Raw genomic sequence first — 15,626 nt, forward strand, 5'->3', positions numbered from 1 at the left:
ACGTGATCAAGCTCGCGTATGCAGCAGGTGAGCATGCGTCGCTTCTGGTCCTATCTTGAAACCCACCCTCCGGTGGGTTCGAAGACTGGGCGAGCCGAGATGGCTGATGTCTGCTTGTGCGCAGCCTTCGAGCGCGCCTAGTGCTGGTGCTTGCGTAATTTCAAGTTTCGGAGACGCGTTGAAGGACGAGGGAGCAGAAGCAGTAGATTCCCTGTGTTTCTCCTCCAATTATCACGTCGGCGTTGTGACAGCGAGTGTTCTTGGTCATTGAGGGAGATCTGTTCATTTTTGCTTTTGCGTGCGTGACACCATGCTTGGTAATTTGATTAGTAAGAAAATGTTTACTGCAAGTTATATGGCCGATAAAATTACTAACCTTGCATGGTGTAGTTGTGTAATACTTTGCTATTGCTCTCAATGTTTCGCAAACTGCGAGTTCTTTTCGTAACAAAATAGTTTTCGCCCTAAAAGAAGCCGTTGTAGACGGCGTGTCCGTGCTTGCTGGTATTTTCGGGGTTCCCTGTTTGATCTAGCTGTCGTGCGCTGAACCATGTTGCCGGAAATAATTCGAAACCTCGGCTTGGGGGCTATCAGACAGCCTCGTCGTAAAAACTTCCCCACTGTGCAAAAGATGCTTAAATTTTTCTGGCTATCTGACCAAAAGTTTTGGAACGAAAGGAGTGATTTTTCGTACGTTGTATGGCTAATAGTCACTATTTACTGATTAGAGTGACATGCGAGATGTGAAGCTGCATTTCCTGTAAATATATCTTGCGGTTTGCCTGCGACATTAAAATTATGCTATTTCTAGAAACTTTTAATGACCGTTTAATATGTAAATGAGGTATAGACGTGTTGCTAATATCGAAAACGTTGCGCATTTTGCAATGTTTTTATGTTTTCGGTCATTAGAGCTGCTTCTGTGTAAGGTCCCTAGATATTGCTTTTGTAAAGTCGTTTATTGCACGCTAGCGTTAGGGCCGACCGTTGGATCTGTTCAGGGAACCGCGAGCGCGAGCGGCGTAGTCCGAGCGATGCGCTGGAGAGACTGACCCACTAGACAGCGCTGGTACGGGTGCCCCACTGCATCGTCCCTCTTCTTCACTACAATTACCCCTGGGACGAAAAATGGGATCCGTCCGGCGACCTAACAGTTCGTCACTATTAGTGGATCATAATACCGCTTGAGGCGCTCGATGTTGACAATGTCTCGTCCGCGAGGGCGCATGTCCGAAGATGGTTCAACGGGCTGAATCACATAGTTGACGGGTGATGCACGCTCGACGATGCGGTAGGGACCTTTATACTTGGGCATTAACTTGGAAGACAGACCAGGTGCAGCGGAAGGAACTGAGAACCACACAAGCGCTCCAGGAAGAAAGGTGGGCGCAGAGGTGGTGTCACCGCGAGTGTTCTTCTGGCACTCTTGTTCATTGGAGGTAAAGGCCTGGGCGAGGCCGCGGCACTCTTCGGCATGTCTCACCGTATCAAAAATGGGCCCACATTCAGATCCGTCGGGCTGGTATGGTAGCATTGTGTCGATGGTGCGCGATGGCTGCCGGCCATACAATAAGAAATATGGCGAAAAATCAGTAGTGCTCTGGGTAGCAATATTGTACGCGTAGGTGACGAAGGCCTGAATGGCGTCCCAGTTCGTGTGGTCGGAGGAGACGTACATTGAGAGCATGTCGCCGAGCGTACGGTTGAATGGTTCCGTGAGTCCATTGGTTGAGGATGGTACGCCGTTGTGGTGTGATGAACAACGTGGCACTCATTGAGAACAGCTTCAACTACTTCAGATAGGATGACACGTCCGCGGTCACTGAGCAGAACCTGGGGTGGCCCATGACGTAGGATGAATCGACGTAGCAGGAAGGAGGCAACGTCGCGTGCTGTAGCTGCCGGAAGTGCCGCTGCTTCAGCGTATCGCGTAAGGTGGTCAACTGCCACAACGGCCCAGCGGTTTCCAGCTGATGTCATGGAAAGGGGCACCTACAAATCTATACCGACGCGCCCAAAGGGCCGGGTGGGGTAAGGTAAAGGTTGCAGCCCAGCTGTCGAGAGGCGGGGTGAAGGCTTCCGGCACTGGCAATCGGGACGAGAGCGTACGACCCTTTGGACGTTGCTGTACATTCCTCGCCAGTAGTACCGCTGTTGAAGGTGCTGGTAAGTCTTGAAAATGCCAGAGTGGGCCCACTGGGGATCGGCGTGGAAAGCTGCGCATATTTCGGAACGCAGGCTGCGAGGCACTACTAACAACCACTGGCGGCCATTGGAGCTGTAATTGCGCCGGTGAAGCAGGTCGTCGCGAATGGCGAAATAGTGAGCTTGACGGAGCAACGCGTGGGTTGTTGACCTGGTCGATGGATCAGACAGCCAGCCTATAATCGACGCAATCCAGGGGTCCTTACGCTGCTCGGAAGCGATGGTGCAAAGTTAGATGGAAGACAGAGTCAACTGAGATATATTGTTGTCATCCAAGGGAGAGCGCGAGAGGGCATCGGCGTCCGAGTGGTGTCGTCCGCTGCGGTAGAGTACGCGGATGTCGTAGTCTTGCAGGCGAAGTACCCAACGTGCAAGACGGCCGGACGGATCTTTGAATGACGCCAGCCAACATAGTGCATGGTGGTCAAATGGGCCGCCATACAAATATGGCCGGAACTTAGTAAGAGCCCAGATGATCGCGAGACATTGCTTTTCTGTCAAGGTGTAATTATTCTCGGCTTTCGTAAGCGTTCGGCTGACATAAACAACGACATACTGAGGGAACCCTTGCTTGCGTTGCGCGAGGACAGCGCCAAGGCCAGCACCACTGGCATCTGTGTGTACCTCTGTAGGGGCCGTGGGGTCGTAGTGGCGCAAAATTGGGCGGGGGAAGTCAGCAAACGACGAAGACTCGTGAACGCCTCGTCGCACTCTGATGACCACGAGGTGAGGAGTCCGTTTCTCTCTGGGAGTTTCGTCAGGGGCGATACGATGGTTGCGAAATTCCGAATGAAACGCCTGAAGTAAGAGCATAACCGATGAAACTGCGCAATTCTTCGATGGACGTGGGCTTCGGGAATTCGGCAACGGCGCGAAGTCTGTCGGGGTCGGGGAGAATTCCGTCCTTGGATACGACATAGCCTAGTATCGTGAGTTGCCGTGCAGAAAATCGGCACTTCGTTATGTTTAATTGTAGGCTGGCGTTCGATAAACACGTCAAAACACGCCGAAGGCGTTCCAGGTGCGTGGTGAAGTCGGGCGCGAAAACTACAATGTCGTCAGGATAACACAAACGTGTGCCACTTTAAGCCTCGCAGAACTGTGTACATCATGTGCTCGAATGTCGCGGGCGCATTACACAGTCCAAAAGGCAGGATGTTGAACTCGGCTCCTTGCAGGCAGTCAATTGCGTCGTCGATGCGTGGCAGGGGATAGACGTCCTTGCGACTGATCTTGTTGAGCCGGCGATAATCGACGCAAAACCTTACAGGGCCGTCCTTATTTGTAACAATGACGACAAGAGAAGCCCATGGACATTTAGAGGGTCGAATTACTTCGCGCCGAAGCATGTCGTTGACTTGCTCGTTAATCACATGACGTTTGCTGGCAGAAACGCGATATGGGCGTTATCGCAATGGTGGGTGAGAGCCAGTGTCGATGTGGTGCGTTACAGTTGAAGTCCGACCCAGGGAAGCTTGCTCCATGTCTAAAGACGAACAAAATTCTTCCAAGAGGCACAGCAGCTGGGAACGCTGGCCCGCTGTAATAGTTCCAGCGATGGAGGAACCAAATACATCTCTGGGCAGTGCGTCAGACGTAGAAACAGCACTGAGCGCACGGTAGGTTGCGCAATTCGGGTAGTCGGGCACGTCGATAACTTGCACGTCGTCGATGGCTTCCACGGTACCAACACATTCTCCTCGGAACAGCATGACAGGGTATGGGCACGGGTTGCAAACGAAAATTGTGCTAGTGCACTTGATGATGTCCACGGTCGCAAAAGGTAGCAACAGGCCCTTCCTTGCGAGGAAACAGCCATACGGCGAAAGGAATGTAATGGCGTTCGAGAGGCCACTGCAGTGTATGGACACGATCATTGAGGCGTTCGGAGCAGCCTGAGTGTCGGCTTCGACGATCAGTTTCCTAGAAAGCGACGGAGCGTCAGTGGGCGTCAAATCTAGCAGCGGTGACAGTTCTATTTCGGCCCATGCGCAATCGATAACGGCATTGTGGCGCGACAGAAAATCCCAGCCGAGGAGGACATCGTGAGAGCAGGAGGAAATGATCAAGAGTTTTATGGCGTATACAACGTCCTGAATTGCTACACGAGCAGTGCAAGACGCCAAGGGTCGAATATGCTGAGGACTGGCTGTGCGAAGGGAAAGTCCGGACAGGGGCGTCGTGACTTTCCGAAGTAAGCTGTAAAGTCTCGTGTTCATAACACATACGGCTGCTCCTGTTTCCACGAGTGCAGACGCGCGGACACCGTCGACAAACACGTCTATCACATTGAATGGGCTGCAATGAGGACTTGTGCACTTCGACGTTAGTCGCAGTCCTTGCCTCTTGGGCTGCGACTGTTAGTTTTCCTCATCCCGAGGGATGGCACGAGGCCGCATCAGCGATAACGAGCGCCGCATGGAGATGGGGAACGGCGGTTGTTCGGCGGCGAACGGTATGTCGGTGACATACCGGATGGTGGGTCATAATATGGACGGGGCGAACGGTTTGTCATGGATGATGCGACGCTGGGCGGCTGCACACGATTAAACAAACGGGCCAAGTGACCGGCGTAGCCGCAGGAAAAGCATATAGGCTGGTTGTCAGATGTACACCACCGGTTCGCTGTGGCTGGTCCCGTCCACGTCGGAGCACGCCCTGTATGGAGCGGCTGGTGATAGGACTGTATAGCGGGCTGCACTGGTAGCCTAGCCACGACGTCGGCATAAGTGAGGGGCACATGAGCAGAGAGTGGGTGGGGCCTCGCGACGACTTCAGCGTAGCTGAGCGGTGCTGGTGCCGGGGCCTCTTGGGGTGGTGCCACGACCTCGGTGTAGCTCAGTGGCACATGTGCAGGAGCATGGTGGCGTTGTTCGGGCAGCACCTCGGCGATTTCTTGCTCGATGGCGCGGCGGAGGGGAGGCATGATAGTCGAAGCAGGCTGTGGCACATGCGGCGGCTGAGCAAAGGGTACCAAGGAGAGATGGCATGCTACTTCCTCCTGAATGAATACTTTGATGTGCGCAAGCACTGCGGTCTGGTCGTAGGTGGTAGCCAGACCAGCGATGTGATCGTCGCGTGATGAAGCCCGACGAGTCAATGAGCGCTGCCTGCGTAGCTCCTCGTAACTTTGGCATAACGTGACGACCTCTGTGACGGATTGTGCATTCTTAGCGAGCAGCATGTTGAAAGTGGCGTCCTCGATTCCTTTCATAACGTTTCTGATTTTGTCCGATTCCGACATTGTCGCGTCCACGCGCTTACACAAGTCCAGGATATCTTTGATGTAGCTAGTGAAGGACTCTCCCGGCTGTTGGGATCGTTCTCGCAAGCGGAATTCTGCGCGCACCTTGCGCGCAGCAGGACTACCAAACACAGCTACTAATGAGGTCCTGAATGCGCACCATGTCGGAACTTCCATCTCGTGGTTCTTGTACCAGAGGCTTGCCACGCCGGCGAGGTAAAATAGCACGTTGCTGAGTTTCGCGGCATCGACCCATTTATTGATGACGCTTACTCGCTCGTACGTGGACAGCCAGTCCTCCACGTCGGTGTCGTCGGTGCGCTGAAAACAGGAGGATCCTTGTGTCGAGGCAGACCAGAGCACATGATGGAGGGTTTAGGAGGCGTTTGCTGAGTCGTAGACTGAGATGCGTCCTGAGACATGGTTGAAGAGAGGGTACGGGATCGAAGCTCCAGGATGCGTTCGAGCATAGCACTCTCAACCACTTGTAAAGGCGTTTATTGAACGCAAGCGTTAGGGCCGACCATTGGATCTGTTCAGGGTAACCGCGAGCGCGAGCGGCGTAGTCCGAGAAATGCGATGGAGTGACTGACGATGATGATGATGACCTTATCATCTTTGGCGCATACCAACTCACGGGGATCAGCCAAGAGTCGGGCAGATTTTATATCTGTGCTAAGTGAATAAATTTAGCTAATGTGTAATTTTGATAAATATTGTCACGAGCCTCGAGAAGTACTCTTGAACGTTTAATAACCGTAGAGCAGCTGGCTCTTCGAAGACGCAACCGTCGGGGCTGGCTCGAGCCGGGAAGGGGCGCGCGGTCTTCTTTGTTCTCTTGGGCTCGACCCACTCTTGCCCTCGACTCACTACCTACAGGTGGCAGTATACTAAAGCGAATAAATTCCAAGACGATTCAGTGGACAATAAATATATAAAAAAGTAAACAAGAGGGAATCAGGTAATTATAATGGACTAATATGCTTAACAATGAAATCGATTTGATTCAAGAATGAATTTCTCTATGGCGATGCATACATTCCTGTGTGAGTGTCCAAGCACAGAAGCTCGGAAAGAAAGCAGTTCCGGAGTGTTCAATGGCAGGCCGAGCTGTCGCATTGCAATTTGCAATGTTCTTTTTTGAGGGAGGAGAAACGCCGGCAGTCCAGTAAGTAATGGTCGATCGATTCTAATAGGTTACAGAAATGGCACAAAGGGCTAAATCCCCAGAAAGACTGGCCCACTACACAGCACTGGTAAGGATGCCCCACTGCATCGTCCCTCTTCTTCACTACCCTTGCTTTTTTTTTAATTAGCGACAAGCTTTGAAGCACCGCCAACGAATCTCATTGGTCGGCGCTAATTTCGGCAGCCATGTTCTTCCTAACCCTGTTTCCCCGCTGTTACTTGCACGCTTCTGCGAGCAAACTTCAGGGCAGGCTGAAGATGCATTACAGTGAGCAGTGTTTCCCTGTGCGTTTATCTTTTTGTCTTTTCCTTGTGCGAAGGATTTTCTGTGGTCGGCGCGACCGCAGCTACAAACGCGGCAGGCGTCGCCATAAAGATAATTTATGGCGACAAATTTCGCGTTCGGTTTAAACAGTGCAGTACTAAGCCCCTTTTGGGTTCGTATTTGATTGTATGGCCCCATGCCTGAAACCTATATTTCACCCATGCGGTGCAGCAGCGGCCGTTGACGGTCGGATGGCATCTACGCGGATACGCCGCTTCTGGAGGTTAGGAAGAACATGGCGCCCGACGGAGGTAGATGTCGCTACTTAAAAAAGAGCAGAAAATCTAGGGACTTTACTTATGCAGGGACCACTTCAGAACCTAAACAAATGAGTATATCTAACTTACCTATCGAAGTTTGCTGACGTAGATTTCTTTTTTTGTGTGCGTGTGTGTGCGTGTACGCGCGTGTTTGTTTGGGATAGAGAATGCCATGAAACTCTGACATAGAGGCCGATGGATTTGTCAAGGCTGATTAGTGCATTTATTTCCCTTGTCCTGCTCACGTAATTATGCTTTATTGACGAGACGCGGTATTCTAGCATCAAATAACACAACGTCTAAGAATACAAAATTTAGAAATCTGGAAATCTCATTTAAAAACTAGGAACATATAATTCAGTAGGAAGGCAGTCCGCTTTCGTCACTGACTAGGCCCACTCATACACATGTCTTGCTTCTATTTGCGTTGACACCACGCACGGATTTGAGTCTTAGCCTTTTCCATTCATGAGCTCGGCATTGCTCAAAACTGCTTGCTTCAAAGTGAGCCTTCACGTAGGTCTGAAGCGCGAGGCGGCGTGTTTAGCTTGCTCTATTAAAATATTTAAATCAGTACAACTGTCGGTTACGGCACAGTTTTAAAGAATTAGGTGGTCTCCAAGAAACAATGGAAACGTATTAGAGTGATTGAACAATGATGATGTGTGGTTTTTTATGGCGCAAGGGCCAGTTATGGCCAAAGAGCGCCATGCCATGAGTGTTTATGAGTGTGCGGTGGAGCGATGAATTCTGAGAAGTAGATGAAGTGTGGCTGTAAAGGGGCCTAAAAATAATCGCTGTAAAATGCGTAAAAGATACATGCACTAAAATCATGGCAATGACTAATGAGGTGTACTATGAAATGAAGAATGCACTGAGACAGAATGATACGATATTTAAAATATTTAAGATGTAGTAGTTGTAAAGAAGCACTACTGCCTAAATCAGAGCCCTTGAACCACAAGGGCCAGGAGGCATGTGCTTATACAAAACTACTATCACAGCAGCATCCTCTGGAGGGAGGATGCGCTATGAATTTATTGGGCTTATAACATGCAGTACCACGTCATTTAAGAAAGCGAGGACTGCTTTAGTGCTAAACAGCGGTTCCTCACCAAGAAACATACTGGGATGCAGAGGGACATGATAGCGGTAAGCTAAAGGGAAATGTTTTTTTTTCTATCTGCTTCGGCATCCCGACACTCCAGGAGAACGTGGAGGACAGTTACCCTCTCACCACATCTACCACAGGTTGGTGGTTCATCCCCGGTCAACAAAAAACTATGGGTGCCAAATGTATGACCTATTCTGAGACGACAGAATAGGACATCAGTTCGCCGTGTTCTCGTTGCGGAGGGCCAGAAACCTAACTGTGGCTTAGTCAAGTGAAGCTTATTATTTGTTTGTGCATCCCACAGACGTTGCCAATGGCTTCGCAATTTCTTACGGAAGAAATGTTTCAAATCTGTTGCAGAAACAGCAGCTGGAGGATTAGTAGCGTGCGATGTTATTGACGTAGCCATTCGGTCAGCTAGCACATTACCCTCAATGCTTCTATGGCCAGGCACCCAGCATATAATGATATGCTGGTTAGATACATACGCTCTACACAGTACGTAATAGAGCTCAATGAGTATAGGGTTTTTCTGTTTACAGGGTGACTTTAAAGCGCTTACGACACTTAGAGAGTCTGTAAATATGATTGATTTTTGAAGTTTAGATTTCCTTATATGCCTCACAGCTGACAATAAAGCATAGGCCTCAGCCGTAAAGATACTTGCTTCCGGGTGGAGTACACCGGATTCCGAGAAGGATGGGCCGACGGCTGCATACGACACCCCGTCACGTGACTTAGAAGCGTCTGTATAAAACTCTGTGCATGTGTACTTGGACTGGAGTTCAAGGAAATGCATTTTGATATGTGCCTCGGGTGCGTGCTTAGTGACCTCCACGAATGATGTGTCACACTCTATGAGCTGCCACTGCCACGGCGGTAACAGTTTTGCTGGAGCCATAAGACAGTGTTCAAGCAACGGAACACCCATTTCCTCACTAAGATTCCGCACACGCAAAGAGAACGGTTTTCTCGATGATGGTCGATTTTGGAAGAGTGTGGCAGTGGTCATGTCGTTTATGGTAGAATAAGAGGGATGTTCAATGTTCGCGTGTACTCTAAGAAAATATGTAAAACTATTATATGAACGCTGCAGATGAAGTGACCACTGATTCGACTCTACGTAGAGGCTGTGGATCGGACTTGTTCGGAAAGCACCGGTCGCGAGGCGGATGCCCAGATGGTGAACGGGGTCTAGAATTTTTAATGCACTTGGCGTTGCGGAATTATAAATTCTAGCTCCGTAATCAAGGCGTGAGCGGACAAGACTGTTGTACAAGTTCAGTAGGCATTTTCGGTCACTACCCCATGTTGCGCGCGACAAAATTTTTAAAAGGTTCATCGTCTTCAGACACTTTGCCTTCAAATATTTAAGATGGGGGATAAATGTAATCTTTGAGTCTAGAATTATTCTCAGGAATTTATGTTCACTGCTCACGGATAGTTCCTCTTGATTAATCGTGAGATTTGGCACTGGTGTCATGCCTCTTTTGTTTGAGAAAAGTATGCACGTACTTTTCTTTGCATTTATTTTAAATCGATTTACATCAGGCCATTTAGACAGTTTGTTTAATCCAAGCTGTACCTGTCGTTCGCAGATAGCAATGTTGCATGATTTGAAACCTATCTGTATATCATCGACATACACAGAATAAAACATGCTGCGTGGAATAACTGTATACAGGGAGTTCATTTTTCCAATAAAGAGTGTGCAACTAAGCACACCCCCTTGTGGCACGCCAGCCTCCTGGGTGAATGTTCTAGATAAAACATTGGCCACTCTTACGCGAAACGTCCGGTTAGACAAGTAGCTTTCGACTGTGTTTAACATATTTCCACGAATCCTCATCGCGGAAAGATCTCGCAGAATCCCGAAGCGCCATGTCGTGCCGTACGCTTTCTCTAGATCTAGAAAGACCGAAAGTAAAAACTGTTTATGTATAAACGCATCTCTGATGTTTGCCTCGATGCGAACAAGGTGGTCATTGTTGACCTACCTTCTCGCAAGCCACACTGGAAGGGGTCTAGTATTTTGTCATTTTCTAGGAAACAGATTAGGCGCGCGGTTTATCATTTTTTATAGCAACTTGCACAGGCAGCTTAGTTAGCGCTATTGGCCTGTAGCTGCTAGCTAAAGACGGGTCCTTGCCTTGTTTAAGAATCGGGATGACTATGGCTTCTTTCCACAAGGAAGGACTATATCCAGCCGCCCACATGGCATTGAAGAGAGAGAGGAGTGTTGTCAGTGTTTCGGGGTGTAAGTACCTAATCATTTCGTAGATGATACGGTCGCCACCTGGCGCTGAGTTGTTGCAACAAGTGAGACATGCTTTAAGTTCGGCTAAGCTGAATGGTCGGTTGTAAGTCTCATTTGATGAACCTTTGCGATTAAGGGGCTGCCGCTCTTCGCGTTCTTTGAACTTCAGGAAAGATTGTGTATAGTGCGATTCACTCGATACATATTCGAAGTGTTTGCCTAGACTATCCGCCTGGTCTGCCAGGCTATCACCTTGGCTATTTACTAAGGGTAGGGGATGTGACTCCCGACCTATTAATTTATTTACCCTATTCCAGACTTTCGTTTCATCTGTATACGAGTTTATGCTGGAGATGTACTTTTCCCAGCTCTCTCTTTTAGCACGTCTGCGCGTTCTCCTGCCCTGCGATTTTGCTTGTTTAAAATTAATCAAGTTTTCGGCTGTTGGGGAGTTGCGAAACAATCCCCAGGCCTTGTTTTGCTTTTTACGTGCTTTTTGGCATTCCTCTTTCCACCAAGGCAGGCGACGCTTATTAGCTAGTCCATTAGTTGGTTGTATGCACGTTTCTGCAGCGTCAGTGATAAAACCTGTTACATATGCCACAGCATCGTCTATGTTAAGAGAGGCAATGTCATCCCGGCCTAAATATGTTATTTCTTTAAAAAGTTGCCAGTTAGCAGAGTTAACCTTCCATCGGGGAACATGTGGCGAGCAACCATCTTGTTTTGTTAAGCTAAGTATAATTGGAAAGTGGTCGCTCCCAAAGGGGTTCTTCAGAACGGCACCACTGCAGGTACGGAATTAGTTTACTCGACAGGATACTCAAATCTATGGAGGAGTATGAATTATGCGCCACGCTGTAGTACGTTGGCTCTTTCTTATTAAGTAAACATGCTCCCGAGGAAAAAAGGAAGTTTTCAATTAGGCGACCTCTTCCATCACAATGCGAGTCTCCCCACAAAGTGTTATGTGCGTTGAAATCTCCGAGAACTATGTATGGCTCCGGAAGTTCATTTATGTAGTTTTGAAATTCAGTTTTATGTAGTTGATAATTGGGAGGGATGTATATAGAGCTGATAGTGATCAGCTTGTCAAACAACACCCCTCGGAGAGCAACTGCCTCTAGGGGCGTACGAAGTTTTAATTCCCGGCAGGCAATACCTCTATCGACTACAATAGCCACACCACCGGAAGACACGACTGTGTCATCGCGGTCTTTACGAAAAATGGCGTATTGCCGGAGAAAGTTTGATTGTGTAGGTTTAAGGTGTGTCTTTTCAGCTCACAGCACCTTAGGATTAAACCTCTGTAGGATTTCTTTGACGTCATCGAGGTTTTGTAGGAGTCCTCTGACGTTCCATTGTATTATTTGTGTTTTCATGTTGGAAGTGTTTTTTTGTGTTGTGTGTTTAAAAAAAAGACTAATTTAACTTACAGAGCCCTTGTCGGGCCCTGTGATGCGGGCTTTTTCTTTTTTGGAGCGATCGCGAGATTCTCGCGGCTCCTTTGGCACTTGCGGTGCTGTCTGGCAGGTTGTTGTGTCCATCGCCTCTTGCGAAGCGCTGGACACGCGCTCTTGCGAGCGGTTGTTTTGACGGGAAGGCCTCGTTTCGAGGGACGAGGCCCTTGAGGCCACCAGCCCGGAGGTCGATGACCCCTTCTTGTGAGTTGGTGGAGCAGCGCGAGCTGCAGCCGCCGGGGGGGGGGGGGGCGGATGGCGTCACTACCGGCTCACTGTGTGTGGGCCGGACAGCCGCCGGAAGCCGTTGCGACGCTGCCCCCTGACGCGCCACTTCGGCAAATGTTTTCTTTGGCAGGTAGGATACCCGCCTGCGTGCCTCCTTGAACGTTAGATTTTCCTTTACTTTAATTGTTACAATTTCTTTTTCTTTTTTCCAGGATGGGCACGACCGCGAGTATGCGGCGTGCTCCCCATCACAGTTCACACAGTGTAGAGAGTTTTCGCATGATTCAGAGAGATGCTCAGTTGCACTGCATTTCGCACAAGTCTGACGGCCTCGGCAGTTCTGCGAACTGTGGCCGAATCTTTGGCATTTGAAGCATCGAAGAGGGTTTGACACGTATGGCCTGACACGTAATTTAATGTATCCGGCTTCAATGGTCTCGGGTAGAACACTAGAACCAAAAGTAAGGATTATATGTTTTGTCTTTAGCTCCTTGCCATCACGCCTCATCTTGATTCGTTTTACAGTCAAAACATTTTGCTCTTTGAATCCTTCCAAAAGTTCATCTTCGGTGAGCTCCAACAGGTCATCATCAGAAATAACACCGCGAGTGGTGTTCATTGTGCGGTGCGGGGTCACAGTCACAGGAAAGTCTCCAAACGACACTAGATTCTGTAGTTTATCATGCTGTTTCTTATCGCGGAGTTCCAGGAGGAGGTCACCGCTGGCCATCCTCCTCGCCTTGTAACCTGGTCCTATAGTCTCTGTCAGAGTCTTTGCAACTATAAAGGGTGAGATCACTCTCACGGTCTTTTCAGTTTTCTCACTGTGTACCACGTGGTAGCGTGGAAAGTTTTCTACTTGTCGGCCAAAAAATTTAAAAACTTCTTCGGTGCGCCCCCTCTTTTGGGGGCGATCAGAAAGCGCGGGAAAAGAATTAGCCATAAAATATTCATGTTTCGGCAGAAGCGCCAGCCACCGACCACGGAGTCCTACTAGGGGACGCTGCAGTGCCTGCAAACATAGGCCCTGCAGACGCCAGCTGTACGTCACCACTATAACCGAATATGAAATAACCTAGGCAGGCTACTCACACAGGGTTAACCCTCGCTGCCAAGAAGATCGGAAGGAATATAGAAGAGAGGAGAAGACAGGAAAGATTAAAAGTAAGAGAGAAAGACGAAGGTTGGAGAGGAGGATAGGAAAGGCAACTGTCGATTTCCCCTGGGTGGGTCAGCCCAGGAGTGCCGTCTATGTGAAGCAGAGGCCGAAGAGGTGTGTTGCCTCCGCCGGGGGGCCGTAAAGGTCCGAACACCCGGCATCGGCTCAACCCCCAGGATCCCCCTTTCCCCAGACACGGCTAAGCCGCGCACGGCTAGACGCGGGAGGGTCGAACCCCCGTGTGCTCGGGTCCGTGGCGTCGCAACACACCAAACGCCTGCTGACGCAGAAGCCCCTGCGGGAAGTGATTGAACAATTCATGCACAAGCAGCTTATGAGAATAGCGTGGCAAAAAATGCTACCATTTCGATAAAGACTAAGCTCGGTGCCCATGTTTAGTGATCAGAACAGATTACTTCAATTGAAGCTTTTCTTAGCATGGAAAAAGTCACGCAATATCACTACATGTCTGCAAAGGATATATCACACTCCTTACGGAGGACGACTTGGTGAGCTTCAATTTGTCTCGATTAATTTTCACAATTTAAAGTTATTTTCTTCTGATGTCTGTAAGAAAATAGTACAGCTTCCAACCATCTCTGGAATTGTTCGAGCAGCACCAAGGCATTTTGTTGGAAAAAGATCAGCCAAACGGCTGCAGCTCTTTCCTAGCACGTTGGTACAGTGCTAACAAGGAAGGATAATGGCGGGGACCGCTGAGCCAAACATCTCGACGAGGGGACAAGTGCACGTTTGAAGAATATCATCGCCCTGCAAGGAGCGGGGGCGAGGAGGATAGCATTCAGGCACCCTAGTAGGGAAGCACGAGAGAGGAGCTTGACTATAGTACACGGCTCATACGCAGGCTTAGCAAGAAATTTTGTGCGGGGGGGGGGAGGAGGGGGCACGTTGTAGCGTGGCCTCCGCCTTACAGAATTTGTCGAGGGATCACATACGTGAATAATAACTGCATTGGCATTGCCAATGCCATTGTGTATTAGATGCTGCAAACGAATTCTTGAACGCTACGCACTGTCAAGTAGAATATGCATTTTTTCATGCAAGAATACATTCATATGTCGCAAAAATTGTGGCAGAAGTAACTGATATGAATGCTTCCATGCTTTTGTCTATTTAATAAGTGAAGAAAATATCACGCAACCTTTAGAACTATATCAGTTAGAAACCAGCCAGCAGGGCATGCAGCTGATATATAAACGTAAAGGTCATGAAGTGAACAAGTTGAGGACCAATATTTTGCTGAATCTTTGTCACTCAAGAACCTTGTTTACATTTTTGCACATATGCAACGGCCAGGGAAAAACCTCAGTGACGCTGTCCTTCATTCCAATGTATTGCACAGGAGCATCTGTTACCGGTCGTGTATTGTAATTGCCCCGAAATTATAGTCGCAACAGAGAGTACACATAAAAAGCGCGAGTTCTGCAAAATATACATTGGAAATGCGAAGATACAATGGAATATACAAGGGTGAAGATACAGCTTGATAAAGGGCAAAAAAGTGTTGCTGGAAACAAAGTTCACTGCTTGTTCACACAAAACTCGCAACATGAAGTTTAAATATACGTATAAGTGTCCAATAAATCTACGTATTTAAGCAAACTTAACTGTATATAATGCATCAAACAAGGCAAATAAACATGTTGCGCAATCACAGATAGTAAACTTAACGCATAGAAAGAGAGACGATCCAGGCAAGAACAAAACTATGATCGCAGAAATCGTTATTTGTGCTTGTGCCATGCTGCGGTCGCGACAGCACCATATGAGTAGAATAATAAAGGAAAGTACAGAAATCAATACGAAAATGTGTATTTTAACTGCCTGCACAGCAGCAACAAATATTCTGCACCCAAAATTAAAGAAGGGTATTGCTTTATTTCAAAAAAGAAGTAAAATCAGGTAGCTAAAAAAGAACGAAAAGTACAAATGAAAGCCACAGACGATACCGCAAGTTGAACTGCCCAATTTCCAAGTGTGTTTGTTGGGAAATGCCGCGTGGACCGAACTTTAAATGAGCAAGGTCGGTCAAATTTGGTTATTGCTGTCCTCGTAATTTTCGCATTCGCATGATAATTTTGATCATGATAATAAATAAACCGCAAACATTACTGTTGTTTTAAAAGCTAATGAACAGTCATATGTTTTCATAATTACGCGTTTAT

Source organism: Dermacentor silvarum, chromosome 1 (assembly GCF_013339745.2).
Source record: "Dermacentor silvarum isolate Dsil-2018 chromosome 1, BIME_Dsil_1.4, whole genome shotgun sequence".
Lineage (NCBI taxonomy): Eukaryota > Metazoa > Arthropoda > Arachnida > Ixodida > Ixodidae > Dermacentor > Dermacentor silvarum.